Source organism: Orcinus orca, chromosome 18 (assembly GCF_937001465.1).
Source record: "Orcinus orca chromosome 18, mOrcOrc1.1, whole genome shotgun sequence".
NCBI classification, from domain to species: Eukaryota; Metazoa; Chordata; class Mammalia; order Artiodactyla; family Delphinidae; genus Orcinus; species Orcinus orca.
This window is the reverse complement of record NC_064576.1, coordinates 10,628,986-10,643,530: the sequence shown is the minus strand read 5'-3', so window position 1 is coordinate 10,643,530 and position 14,545 is coordinate 10,628,986. Positions and strand designations below refer to the sequence as shown.

Below are 14,545 nucleotides of genomic sequence, written 5' to 3'. Positions count from 1 at the left end.
ACCCAGAGGAACAGGTCCTGCTCCCATCCCACCCCCGACCCCAAAAAAGCAGGCTTGCACCCTTTGGACCCAACCCATGTTCAAGTCCAGCAAGTGAGTCCAGGGCTGGCGTCTCTTGGTCATTCACGGGACAGCCTGTGACCCTCCTCTCCTCCCTGTACCCACCGCTCTTCCTGGGCCCAGCCTGAGAGGCAACTCCTCCAGGGCCCTTCTCTTAAAGGCTCTGTCAACATTTTCAATTCAGGCTTCTCCTTCGAGAGTTTACAAGTCAACTGGCAAACAGAGTGAGCCCAGGTGGAAAGGTGCCTTACAAGGGAGCACATCCAGGCAGAGAGCCCAATGCAGCCACTCGGCACTGAAATCTTGGCTAATTTAATATCTACAGTAAACATGGATTTGTGTGGAATGCAGCCGCTTCTTTTAATTGCTCCAAATAAATATCCTGGGTAATTTTAAGAGAGAGTCTGCAGCAGCAGCGCGAGCCTTATATTACCAGGAAGTGCTTCGGGGTATTGTGTGCTGAGAAAGGCATTACATAAATTGAAACTCCTTTTGCTCAGAGCCGAGTCCTGAAAGTTCATGCCGTGAGAAACATTTCTCACCATGCACAAACTGAATTGTATATAAAATTAAATTTTCTGATTAAAATCTTCATTGTTGGACCTCCTGCTGGCTGCCACCATTTTGCCGAAATAAGATACTATTTGCGGTAATGGCAACGGGGGAAACCTGTTGGTTGTAAACTGGCTTCACTCTTACAGTTTAAAAATCTAGAGAGCTTTATTGTGCAAACATTGCATTTTCCATACAGATATTACAGAGCCAGGCTTTACTACTGATTCATCAGCCAGGGTGCAAGCGGGTTTACAAGTCCGACCCTGACAGCCCTAAATCTCCTGCACACCCAGCCCAGCCCTGGGAGGTGGAAGGCGCCAGCAGGAGGATGAGACGGGCATATATAACTGTCTGCTGTTTTCTAATTTAAAAAATATTTTTCTTCACAAGCGCATTATTATTTGAGTGAGGAAAGAATATAGAGGAAAAGATGGGGCCTAGGAAGAGTTCAAATTTAGGAGACCACCCTCCCCCAACCCCTGGCCCTGGAAACTGACAGGATTACTGCCTTTTAAGGATTTACCCATCCCACCCCCCAGCCCCCAGCCCCTCTCTCTCCACTGCCACCTCCAAGCCCCAGTTCTGAGAATCTCCCTCATAGAGATCAACTACAGCTCTACACAGCATCACCAACAGAGGCGTCCAGGCTAATAATTTTGTTTGACAAATACAGAATCTGGAACCAAAAAATGAAGGTTGTTTTTTCCTAAGAAGGTGTGTGCTCGAAATCAGAACCCCGAGGGCTGATTTTCATCTTTCGCTTCCCTAGCTTGCAGTTCATAAGTGAACTCTCTCCAGAAGTCCGCATCGGCCAGGCACACATAAATATTTTTTACTGCCTTCCATCTGTTAGAATAGATTGTCCCTCTCTTTCGTTTTGTAAATCATTCTGTTGCTTGGGTAATCCAAAACAGCTTTGACTTAAAAAGGAGGAAAGGGTGGGGTGCGGGAGGATTTAGCAAAACGATTGATCCAGTTCGGTGTAGCTCGTATTTTGACAAAATAAAGCCAAAACAAACTGATTTCTTAAGGAATGACCTAGTCTGAATACGATGAGTCTCACCAAATCTTTTTCTAGAAAAGAGCATGCAGGTTACTGGTACAACCAGTGCTAGAGTAGCATAAACTAAGCCACCTTCTCTGAGGGAGCAAATGCAAGGGAAGTGGGTTGAGGTGAATGGGAGCTCTAAGAGCCCAAGTTCAAAGGCACAGCTCACCTGGAAGGCACTGAGGTAAAATGGATGGGATCTCACACACACCCCACGTAGGGCTCAGAGTGTCCTTTTGCAGCTTCTTTGCCCTAAAAGCCAACCCTAGGTATTCATATGCATTCATCTAAGCTGTCCCACCTGTGGGGAAAATAGCTGGGGGTAGAAGCAGGAAGTGCCCAGTAGGGTTCCTGACCCAATCCCCTGCCACCACGTATTACCTTTCTATAGATAAGAGCTTGGGGAAACTACTATTATTATGCCTACTTCGTTTCAGTTGCATAATGATTTAATAAATTAAAATAATTTGCAAATCTATGAATTAGCTATTTTTGAAAATTATTCCATTGGCTTTCTTTTTTCCCTCTAAACCTCCCTTGTGTTTTCTAGTCTTTCATAGTTTCCATGACTCTAATTAGCACCAACCTGAATTTCTTACATGGTCATAGAGTGGGAAAAAAATATAATCTGTTTCCCTTCTTCTCTTCTTAACTAACCATCCATATATGCCCTCTGTTTGAAAACCAATAATAAAGTGAGTTATAATATTTCATCCACTCATTCAATAATGTCTTGAATTAATGGGGTGCTAAGAGCCAAACTATTATGCCTCTCTCACTCAAGAGTTCTGTCAGCCTGAGGAATACATTAGAAGTCCCAGCTTTACTGTCTTTTAAACAAGGATTTAAAGATCCCAAGAGAGAGACTTCCCTGGTGGTCCAGTGATTAAGACTTGCGCTTCCACTGCAGCGGGCTTGGGTTTGATCCCTGGTCGGGGAACTAAGATCCTGCATGCCGTGCGGTGCAGCCAAGAAATTCTAAAAAATGAAGGAAGGAAGGGAGGGAGGGAGGAAGGAAGGAAGGGAGCAAGGAAGGAAGGAAGGAAGTCTACAAAAAGAACTTACATGTGATGGTGCCCCCTTCTCCCAACTTCACTTCCTTCTTTTGCCTTACTTCCTGCCTCTTTGCAAGTAACCAAGAATCCCTAGTCCTTTCCTTGTTCCCTATAGGGCTCTGCTCCCCAAAGGATCCCTTTCCACGGCTCCATTATCTCCTCTAGTCTTGAGCAAAGATGGAATGCTTGACCTCCCCATACCTCTGCCCAAACTTTGCCTACATTTTTGTTCCAGGCTTCCATTGATTTCTTTGAATAGTCATCAGTTGTTTCTATAAGCAAAAGTCATCAACAATATTCTACCGACTTTCCAGTTTGAGCAAGAAGACATAATGCCTGTCCCTGTATAGAGCATCAAAAGTCAAGAACAGGGCTTCCCTGGTGGCGCAGTGGTTGAGAGTGCGCCTGCCGATGCAGGGGACGGGGGTTCATGTCCCGGTCCGGGAAGATCCCACATGCCGCGGAGCGGCTGGGCCCATGAGCCATGGCCGCTGAGCCTGCGCGTCCGGAGCCTGTGCTCCGCAACGGGAGAGACCACAACAGTGAGAGGCCCGCGTGCCGCAAAAAATATATAATAATAATAAATTTTTAAAAAGGCAAGAACAGGACAGATGCATCCAAAAATGATTCAAGATTTAATAGAGCCAACCAGACCCTGCTCATGTGCCCTGGCAAGCACAGCTATCGAGTGGGCAAGCCCTGACAATGGGGCAAGAGGGCACAGCAGGGGTAAGGAGGAACCCCAAGGACCAGTGGTACTGCCACCATCCCACCGCCGAAACCAAGGCCCTCGTGCCCAGGCATATACTGGAGGGCTAGACAGTGAGGCCCTGCCCCCCTTTAGGGGTATTGGTGGAGATTCCTAAAAGGGATGGAAATCTCAGTCTCCATCTCAACAGATGGGTCCTCAGATAGGCATCTGCAATTCTGATGGATAGCCATCACCCAGTTTTCTTCCCCATTGGTTCTCCAAAGGGAAAAGCCAAGCCCCCTCCCTCCATGAACCTACTCTTCCATCACAGATTAGAAAGGCTCCAGGTTGATCAGGCCGATAGCCCTGGCAATCACTCTCTTCCTCAGCCAGAATGGTGAGTTGAAAACCTGTCATTCACCAGCAAGAAGAGGATCCATGTCAGGCTCATCTCCCTTCTTCTCTCTCCCTTCCCTTACCTACCCATCCCTCCATCTTTCTCATGGTATGGAGTGTCTTGTTTCTATCTTACTTCTACTTCTTGTCCCCTTCTTGAGTTCTAGCCCTTTCTTTTAGGTTGGCAGACACCAGAGGGCAACATAATCTCACCTACTAGTCAGTTCTTTCATTTCACCAGTAGAGGGAAGAGTTTGAGAGAACCTACAAGAACTAGGAGGTGTGTGGAAATGATTTTGAAATATGGAATTAGCTAGCGCGATAGAACTGCTCTCTTAAAGGCATCTCGTGCCAAGGCATTCTGTTCCCGTTGGTAAATAATCTGTTATAAAACGGTTGCAATGCATATTAACTCACCAGAGCATGACACTGGCAAAATTTCCCTCCAGGCTATATTTTGCAAAGAGACAACTTTTCATGTGATGTGAGACCTGAGATTAAACTAACAGAAGTCCTACATTATTCAAGGTAACGCTGACACTCCATCCCTCCCTCACTGCTTAGTCTTTTGAGATCTGGTTTTTATTTTGTTTCTGAAATAATTGGTAAGGCATTTAGCCCTGAATGGCTTGTTTTGAGTACCTGTCATCATAGGACTCTAGGCGCTTTGAGGGTGCTTGGAGCTTAGTTGGGCAAGTGAAGCTGAGTCAATCAGAAGAATTGATTACGAACCAAGCAGCAGAGCTCTCGGGGCAATAAGTGCCCAAGTAGCGCCTGCTAAACTTGCAAGAGCCTGCTTCACCAGGGCCTGCCCATTCCACCATGCATACTGAGGGAATTAGAGCAGGTTCCTTTTGAAAATGGTTTGGAAGGAAGGATTCAGAAGTTAAACTTGTGCCACTGAACTGACCATTTACCAAATAATTACCCTGACCAAGTTAGCACTAATACCTTTAAAAAGTAGACAACATGGAACTAAGCAATCTGCTCAACCATTGCAATTTGCTCAATTGTTTGGATCTAATTACCTGGCCTGTGTATTTTCTGCTTGGTGTCCCCAGCCTTTGAACCATTTCCAAAGCCAGAGCTTTATAGAAAGGGTCTTTGAGAACCCCTTTAGATAGAGTCTGTGATTCTATCCTTCTTTAGATGGATTTTTTTATCCGAGTTGCTGAATTTATCCATATAACTTTGCCTCCATTTCTTCATCAACATCCTTTCTTTGATTAATTACCTAAAGCAAGGGTTCTTATCCTGAGGTCCAGAAGTAGACTTGAGCACTTCCATGAATCCCTTGAAACTGTGAGTAAAATTCTATGTGTATGTACATAATGGTCCTTCAGGTGAGGGGTGAGGGCCCATAAATGTCATCAGATTCTCAAAGGGCTCCATGACCTCCATCTTGCAACGATGCAATCATGATGCTCACCAGACCAGAATTTCCCCAGTCAATGTGCACGAATTTGTTCCAGGTGTGTGCTTGAGCCTCTGATTGCCTCAGCCCTTGAGGACAGGGCCAGGCATGGCTGGAGCTTCCAAGCTGCCCAGGCACTATAAAAATATTATTTTCTCTGTGTGCCACAGTGGATAAAATGTTGGAAGCACTACAGTAAATTTTCACTTTTATCCCATCCACCATCTTTGTACTGTGCATCTCTTGCTTCATCTCCATGGCCTTAATTATCCAGAGGGAAGCTTGGCACTGATTTGGCCACCTGTGGTATAATCTGCACTTCATATCCTTTACCAGGAAAGAAAGTGGTGTGGTCGTCTCCTCTTCCTGAGAATGCTCCCTGGCACACACAGCTTGGAATTTGCTTTGCCGGCCACGTGGTGGTAAGTGAGACCAGCTCATTTCCCCATTTCCTGGGCTATTCCTTTTGCTAATCCCACGCATCTGACCCTTTCCTGTAGTAGCTCGTACGCCAGTTCCCTAAATGGCTCCCAGCTTCATTACCAGTATTCCTCAAAAGCGCTCTTTCCAACCAAGAAAGACATTAAAATCTTACACAGAACCCATATATAGCCAAATTCAAACTCAAACGTAACCAACAGGGCAGGCAAATTCCCATGACTCCTGGCTGACACAGAGCATCCCAAACTAGCGTGACTGTCCAAGCCTTCCCCTGCCTAGTCCAAAACACACAAAAGTCCTCATGTTCCAGACCGGACTAGCCATCCACGGTCAGTCCAGTCTCATTACCTAACGCTCAGATCACATTGTTGTACTATCACTAATTTCATAATTTCGGTAAACTAAGAAGTATGCTATTCACTTAGAATTAGTTTAGGATTCTGACTTTCATATGAATGACTTCAACAAAGTCTTGCAACTGTCTGTACTTCACCTGACAATTTCAACATTTTGATCACCTAATTCTTAAATATTCTTCCAGCCCACCTCACATTCCTACTAGAGAATGAAACTATCACCTTCTTTTTACCAGTTAGCCAAGTTGACAGCCCAAAATGTCAACAACGGTTTCTAACATCTTCAAAACTTTCTTCCTCCCTTCTTACCTGAACTACCTGATCTAGACACATCCCTCACCTATAACTTTCTTGTCAATACATAATTTCAACAATACCTTACTTCTGAGAGGAAAGAAATTGCTGCTAATCCATAAGGAACTGTAAGTGCATGTTTCTTAAATATGTAAGTGTAATGTTACTGACGGGGAGGTTATGTAGGATAAAGTAAGGAATGTGAGATGGAGGGTTCGGGGAGGGATGGGAAGAGTCCACACACTGTCACCATCACAGAGCCCCAGGTGTACAGATTTCACTTTGCTACCCAAGGAAAGTCTCAAGCCCACAAAGAAGTCTTTTCTTAAAACCTACCACGTCTAATTCTAAAATAAATTAATTATTCTTAGAATATTTCCAACTATAGTTAGAAGGCTTCTCCCACCAGGTGCTCCTGGCCAGACTGTCACAGAGCGTTGTTCAAGAATGCTTATACCAAGATGAGCTACTTCCTTCTTAATCAAACTGACAACCAGACTGAATTCAGGATCCCTTTACTTGAAGGCTATAATCCCTGGTAAATCCTTTAAGAAAGTAGTTGTATCACTTTTCTATGTTATTTTAGAAACAGAGGGAAATACTTGAATGAATGCCTGAAAATCACCAGCAGTCATTTAAAAACCTATTTTTTTAGACAATATCAGGAGTTACAAAAAACTCTGTGATGGATCCTGAAATAAAAGATATAGAAAATATCGCTTTTTCAAGAATAAAATAACGTGTAGATGTACAAAATGCAAAAAACTTTAATCTTGTTTTTAACATATTTGCTGAGTTTAAGAAAATGAAATGCTCTGCTCCCATCTGCAGCCATTATAACAGTAGATTTACTAGTTATTATTCACCAACCTTAAGTGTGCACTAACTTTCGAAGGGAGAGATGAATACACTTGGGGGTAAAACATACAGTATTTTTTGTTTACTCATGAGTTTAAAGTATAACATTTTAACATCTTTTCATTTTATTTTTGATCAATCTAAGAGCTAAAGCTGCTTTCACATATACTTCTGTTGTTCGACCACCTCTAAGTAAATAAGTGCTTTCTACTTGATACTAACTTAATATGGTTTTTCAATGCAAGCCTTTTAAAGCTTCAAGAGCATCAATTTGCAAATCCCCCAACAGTCCCGGGAAGGAGAAGCTGTAGGGAAACATGTAACCCAATGGCTCTCACCTGAGATCCAGCATAACGAAGGGACCCCAGCTGGTGGCCTTTCATTTTCTGATATATTTCTCTCTTAAAACATAAACGCACAATAGGAAAATTAAGTAGAGAAACAATTCCATATATAGAATAGCACGGTGGGTTCTGGACTTTGACGCCTTTCAAACCCCAGTTATTTTGTGCTGTAGCCAAGTTGAGTGAGCTGGGTGTCACCTCCGCTTTGAAGCCTTCCCTGAGCCACCCCCCAACTGCCCCTGCCTGCCCCCACCCCGACCGTGGACGATCTGCATTGTAGCACTGGCACATTTAAACTGTCCATATCCATTGGCTTCTACGCCACACAACAGACTCCTAGAGAGTGGGGGCAGTGAGTGCCTCCATCACCTGTGTCCCCATCAACTGCCACAGCCACATGACAGAGAATATGCTCATAAATGTGGAGAGGACAAATACTTACATTCTCCAAAATCCTCGTTGTATTTTCTAAATCCCACTTGGCATGTTTAGACTGAAGCTACTTGCCATCTAGAACAAGGATGAATCAAGCCTTTTAGATTTTCTAGTAAAGCTTCAGGTGGTGAGAAACGCAGGTACTAAGACTCAAAGTGGAGGGAAGCTGGGAAGTAGAGACAGGTATGAGGGGTGCATTCAGGACAGGACAGAAAGAAGGTGAACGGGAGATTCCGAGACTGGGGCTGCTGCCTCATCCCCCCAGTGTCTGCGCCTGTGCTTCTACGAACTGACCTCTGGTGGCTTGGCCTTCTGCCTTTCTGTGGTGCTCAAATACTGGCCCCCACCAAAACCCAAGAGTAAACCTTACACTCCCCCAAGAGGGATAAGGGAACAAAAAGAAACATCAAAACTCAATTTCCATCTTCATCTTTAGACAACACCCTAGTAATATAGTAAGTGCTGATTACGTGCCAGGTACTATGCTAAACGTTTTGTAAATCATGTCCTTTTTTTGGCATGCGGCTTGCAGGATCTTCGTTCCCCCACCAGGGATCGAACCCAGGCTCAAGGCTGTGAAAGCGCCGAGTCCTATCCACTGGACCACCAGGGAATTCCCAATCATGTCATTTTACTTATTTATTTATTTATTTATCTATTTATTTATTTTTTGGGGGGGTCTTCGTTGCTGCGCGTGGGCTTTCTCTAGTTGCAGCAAGCCAGGGCTACTCTTCGGTGCGGTGCGCGGGCTTCTTATTGCAGTGGCTTCTCTTGTTGCGGAGCATGGACTCTAGGTGCGCAGGCTTCAGTAGTTGTGGCTCGTGGGCTCTAGAGTGCAGGCTCAGTAGTTGTGGTACACGGGCTTAGTTGCTCTGTGGTGTGTGGGATCTTCCCGGACCAGGGCTCGAACCCGTGTCCCCTGCATCGGCAGGCGGATTCTTAACCACTGCGCCACCAGGGAAGCCCAATCATGTCATTTTAATTCACACAACAATCTAACAAGTTAGTTCTTCTTGTTAACGCTTATCCCCATTTTATAGAAGAAAAAGCTGAGGCTTGAGGTTGCTAAGTAATTTGTCCAAGGTCCCAAAGCAGGAGAGATGCAGGTTCAGGATATGAAACTGTAGTGATTCACAGCCCGTGTCCATGAGAATTCTTTCCTGAACCTCAATCCTGGATGACACCATCTCGATTCTCTCCCTCACTGATGTTAAAGTTAATATTTAGGGGAAAGGAGAAAATGTTTGCTACAATCTGACCGCTGCTCACCTCTGAAAAAGAAGTGACAAAAGGCCAGATGTCAGCTCCAGGCCCCAATGTGTGTTAAAACGGTAAGAAAATCCCCACGTGACTGGATCACAATAGCCCATTCTAGAAAATTCTGAGACCTGAGGTTCAAAGCAGACTATTTCTGTTTTTAAACAACAGCTCCATTGGCCTGCTAGCTTCAAACCCTAGCATCTAATTTGTGATCCTGCGAAAGCCTGTTAGGAGGATTTCCATATAAAAGCATCCAGCACAATCAACTTCTGGCCTTTCCCACACACAGATCCGCAGGACCAGGCTGCCTCTCCAGCACGCCAGGGGCACTAGGTGTTTAATTTGGAATCTGATAGCTGCCTAAATTTTGAGGTATCCTGTAGGTGCCGCACACAAAGAATCCTCAATGGCCACTGGCAGAAATTCTTAGAAAAACAATCCTCCTGGTTGTCGGAATCACAACTACCACTTTCACTCCCCGCCTCCCTGTCATGGAAGAGGCTGTTGTGACTTGAATTACAGCGGCCCATGTGGACTACCTGCCGTCCAAATGCGCATGTGACAATGGACACTCCTTTGCTGGCCGGCGGTGTTATTTCAGACACTGTTGGACAGATGGGCTCCGTTCTGAGCGGGGGAAGAGCCACACCTCGGAGATGACATGTTTTATAGGGCTGTCTCCTCGCCGCACACAGAGTATCCTCATCATTTTGCCAGGGTTGGGGCAGATATCCGAACATCAGAAGGACAGCTTCTCCCCAGCATCCTGTCTCCAGCCTCAGGGCCTGCATGCAGTTTCAGGGATCCTGGTTGTCGGCTGGCCCCCCGCCCACTCCTGTGACTGCCATGTGTGGGGCATGTGCCTGGGCCTCGGCAGCTGTTGGAGCACAGTAAATCCATTCATACTGACGTATCCCAATGACTAACACGGGCTTAGTGAGGAAACAGAAGCGTTTGACAAGCAGAAACAACTGAATTACTTTTAGAGGGGTGAGGAAATGACACCCCCAAAGGGCTTGATCTTGCCATTTGGCTTGGATGGGGGGACTCACCATGGGAGGCCACCCGGATGTCACCCCAGCCACCTACCATCATTAATTCTGAGCAGAAGAGGAGCCCGGCCGGTGTTTCGGCAACAGGAATGAGAGGTCTAAAGAGATGGTTATTGGAGACCACGCTGGACATGAAGAAAATAAATCACTCAAACCCAAAGACTTAAAGTGAGAGGCAGTCTCACTTTGTAGTTTGGAATGTGGGCTTTGGAATCAGACAGAACTGGGGTTCAAATCCTGGTTCTGCCACTTATCTCATGATGAGCCGTGAAACCCCTAAGCCTCTGTTTCCTCGCTTGTAAAATGGGGTATGATAATGGCATTCCTAGCTAATGGAGCTCTTTCAGGAATGAGTGAGACCATCGGATAAAGCATTCAGTACGGTATGTGTGTGTATAAAGCCTGATGTACAATAAGCAATTAACCGTAGGTAGTAATCATAATAGTACATTTCAATGAGAGGACAATGAACTTTGTGTTTGTCCACACATGCAGACAGGTAACAGGATTCACCTTGCGCTAACTGATATAGCTCCTGAAGCAGCGTGGAATCCAAAGGAAGCTCGACGCTTACTGCTTCAAAACACACTTCCTCATCAGGACCCCACCACCGCCACCTTCTGCAGAACCTGGATCATGAGGTGAGTTGGAGAACCATCTAGGGCCCCACCAGGCTTGGTGTTCTGAATCAGACCTCAGCAAACGCTCTCCTGCCTAATGTGGATCATTGTTAAGAACATGTCCCCACGTCACTGCCATAAACTATAGGGCAGCAATATGCATGGATCTTCACCCATGGCTTTGGGGATGTTTCAGCCCACGGAACCTACTGGACTGGATGTTATTAACAGGTACCGTACAAATAGAGTACTCCAGGTTCCCTCCATGCTACATCAAGTGCACAGGATTTTACTCCCCTGCAACAGCAGTTACCATCATCTCCACTCGTGGAGTGCGCCTGCTGATGATGTTCCTTTTGGACATCGTAAGTCCACCAGTCAGAACCCACCAGAGCCCCCATCTCGAGCCAGCAGAACAGGGGAGTATGTCTTGTTCACCCCAGCTGTCTACCCCAGGAAGCCGGCCAGGGAGGTCACGGACAGGGCACTTTATAACCAACTCTGATGCAATGAAAACGGGAATTACCCATGATTAACATCTAGAAATAGGCTGGAGAGAATATGACAGGAAGAGAAACATAAATGTGATTATGCAAAAGGATGAAAGTGGAAAGCTTTGGAAGAATTCTGCTTGCTTCCAGGAGGGCCTTCTCCCATGACCTCCTCCTGCGGCCACGCCAGGGCGGGCTGTGTCCACAGCTTCCCCCAGCTCCCTAACCGCCAGCTCTAGCTGACTCTGCTCATCCTTTCCTGGTCCTGCCTCGGGCCTGTGGTCGGGGCATCAGGGTTGCTTTGGTTCTTCCTTCAAAGTTCATCACTAAAGAGGCATCTTGCTTTCCCTGCCATATTTTAGTTGAAGCTCATATATTTTCTTAATGACAAAAGTATGAAAACTGATGTGGTTCAATGGTCCTCTCTCTCCCATCGTGACCCAGCAGACACCCAGTGCTTGCTCCCTTATGGGCCTCCTTGTTTCCTCCTCCTTCTCCACCACTGACACTCCTTATTTGCTCTGGCAGCTGTGTACCTGGGGAGCATTCGAGTCTTGCGCCGAACCAGCACAGAATCTACTGAACTGAACCTAGCGGCTCCAGGTTTCATTTTAGCCTTCCCCCTTCCATAGTTCTAACCCCCTTGACTCTTTACAGCCACTAATCAACGCCAACTGTTTGAAGATGCAGGACAGAAGAAATTCTGAAGGCTGCCGCTTCCTTATACCTCCCTGAGAGCCGTCTTTGAGGATTTAAGGCAAGAGAATTATTGAAACACATTTCATTGATTTATTATTAATTGTCCCTTGGGTAAGCACAGAAAGTACCAAGCAGAGGAAGGCTGCATGACTTGTGGTCACTGAAACACTTTCAAGTGTCTGCCCAGATCCTGAATTTCTGCCATGAACAGGGGAACCAAAATGAGGAAACACAAGTTATAGAGATTAGACTCCAGGTGAAGAGGAAGGGAGTGTAGGAAGGAGGTGTGGGGTACAGCTTGCTGAGTAGTGGGAGCAGAGACCAGGCAACTGAGGCAGCTGGCAGAGGAGGGAGGTGGAGGCTTGCTTTGGGAGCGAAGCCAAAGTCTACTGTCAGGGTGTGGGATCCAGAAAAATCCCACCGGTTAACATGAATAAATGCCCACCAGCAGAAAGACAAATACTGCTTCTGGTCCAAGAAACAGAGGCCTGAATGGCCAAGGAAAGTAGATTCTTATCTTCGGGCAAGGGCCCAGCGACACACCAGCTCAGAAACATGTCCCAAAGGAAGGGAGCATCGTTACTGCCAGCTGAGCATCTCCGAACCCCCATCCATGGAGGAAACAAGACGTGGGATGAGAAATAGGTGCACGTGCGCACAAACGCACACACAAGAAAAAAACGCACACACAAGAAAAAACGCACACACAAGAAAAAAAAGTGTTAGCCTGCTGCCTGATCACACCCAAATAAGGCAGACGTGCCCCAACCAGATGTACCAGGCCTCTTCCAGAGAACTCATTTGTTGTGGGCTGATTTCTACTTCCTGGTGCAATTTACTTGGGAAAAGGGGCCTTTCGTTGTTGATATTCTGTGAACTGGCCGGAACCAGATAGACAATAATGACTTTACAAATCTGATTTTGCAGAATCTGCAAAACACCCCTTGACTGTCGGTCCTCAGTACTTCCTTTCTGCTCACCCAGAGTCTTCTATCTTTTATTGATTAGCACAGGCATCGCATGAGCCCCTTCTTAGGGCAAGGGACTAAATCCAACAAGAGGTACCATGTTGTTTTCATTCCGCAAGGATTTCACAGGTAAGTTCCACACTGTGCTGGGGGGTGAGGGGGGATTGTTTTTCTCAAAGGCAGAAAACAGTCCACGTGCTTGTGGTTTTCTACTAACTCAACCTTTACTCACACTTTGCCTGATCTATAACTCAAACTCAGTAAACAGGCCTTTTAGGGAACTTGTAAAACCTAGGATACTTTCAGACAATTGGATGAATGTGGAATAAATCAACTATGAGGGAATAAAAACGATTTGGTTGTTATGTGAGATATATGTGTCTTCAAGTAGTATCACTGATCCTCAATCTCCTCTGAATACTAATTAAAAAAAAGACCCAGGGCTTCCCTGGTGGCGCAGTGGTTGAGAGTCCGCCTGCCGATGCAGGGGACACAGGTTCGTGCCCCGGTCCGGGAAGATCCCACATGTCGCGGAGCAGCTGGGCCCGTGAGCCATGGCCACTGAGCCTGCACGTCCGGAGCCTGTGCTCCGCAATGGGAGAGGCCACAACAGTGAGAGGCCCGCGTACCGCAAATAAATAAATAAATAAATAAAGGGATCAAGATGGTAGATTTCATGTTATATGTTTTTTAATCACAATAAAATAAATGCAGATATTTAAACAATTATCAAGATGACCACAGCAAGTGTGGAAAAAGTGGAAACAAGAGTGGGACAGTTTTCTCATTTGTTTTCATGGACAGTTTTGACAGCTATAAACTTCTACCAACAAAACTCAGGAGTACTTTCACAAGAAAGGAGTTCTGAAGGGTGATGTCCCCATCAATCATGACAAGTGGTTTTGCTGATAGATGGCTACTGCCTGGCTCTCCCCAAACCACTGCCCTCCAGCATGGCTTCACTGTAGTTCCCAGTCAGAAATATCGGGGTTGGAGGGAGGAGAGGAAGGAGAGAAGGGGGCTGGCATTTACAGAAGACTGGTGCCAGCTGCTTTACAGAAGCTACTGCATTTAATACAAGTCAGTGAAGTGCCTATTTACTATAGCCTTTTCATCAAGAGAAACTGAGGCTCAGAGAGAGCAAATACCTTGTCCAGGGTCATGTAATAAAGACCTGATTTGTCTGTTTCCAGAGCCCAGGCTTTTTCCACAACCATTTTGCCCTTGATCTCTACAACTACAAAACCAAGAGCCAACCATCTAGAACCCTGAAGCAAAGTGTTTTTTTTTTTTTTTCTGTGCCCCATTTGAGAGCTTAATTATAATATAACTAGAATCGGGCTGGAAAAGTGACCTCATGTGTACTCCCTAGATCTGAGATCCACCTGCTGCGCAGGGGTACTGCGGAAATGGGTCACTGGTGTGCCACGACCCTGGGCATGTCCTCAGCCGTCGTCAGGTCAGTCAGGATGCAGCCTGGGACACAGGAGTGCACTTCAGATGGTGAG

The 14,545-nt window shown here is 45.9% G+C and overlaps 1 protein-coding gene across 1 annotated transcript in view; it reads left to right on the top strand.

The window, feature by feature from the left end:
* CLYBL (citramalyl-CoA lyase) overlaps positions 1–12,167 on the top strand; it is a 296,263-nt gene extending 284,096 nt beyond the window's left edge. Inside the window, exons 10-12 of the transcript XR_007473136.1 lie at positions 5,556–5,641; positions 10,755–10,900; positions 12,028–12,167. The gene's annotated coding sequence lies outside the window, so the exon portion shown is untranslated. The remainder of the gene's footprint in view (positions 1–5,555; positions 5,642–10,754; positions 10,901–12,027) is intronic.
* Positions 12,168–14,545: the final 2,378 nt, after the last annotated feature.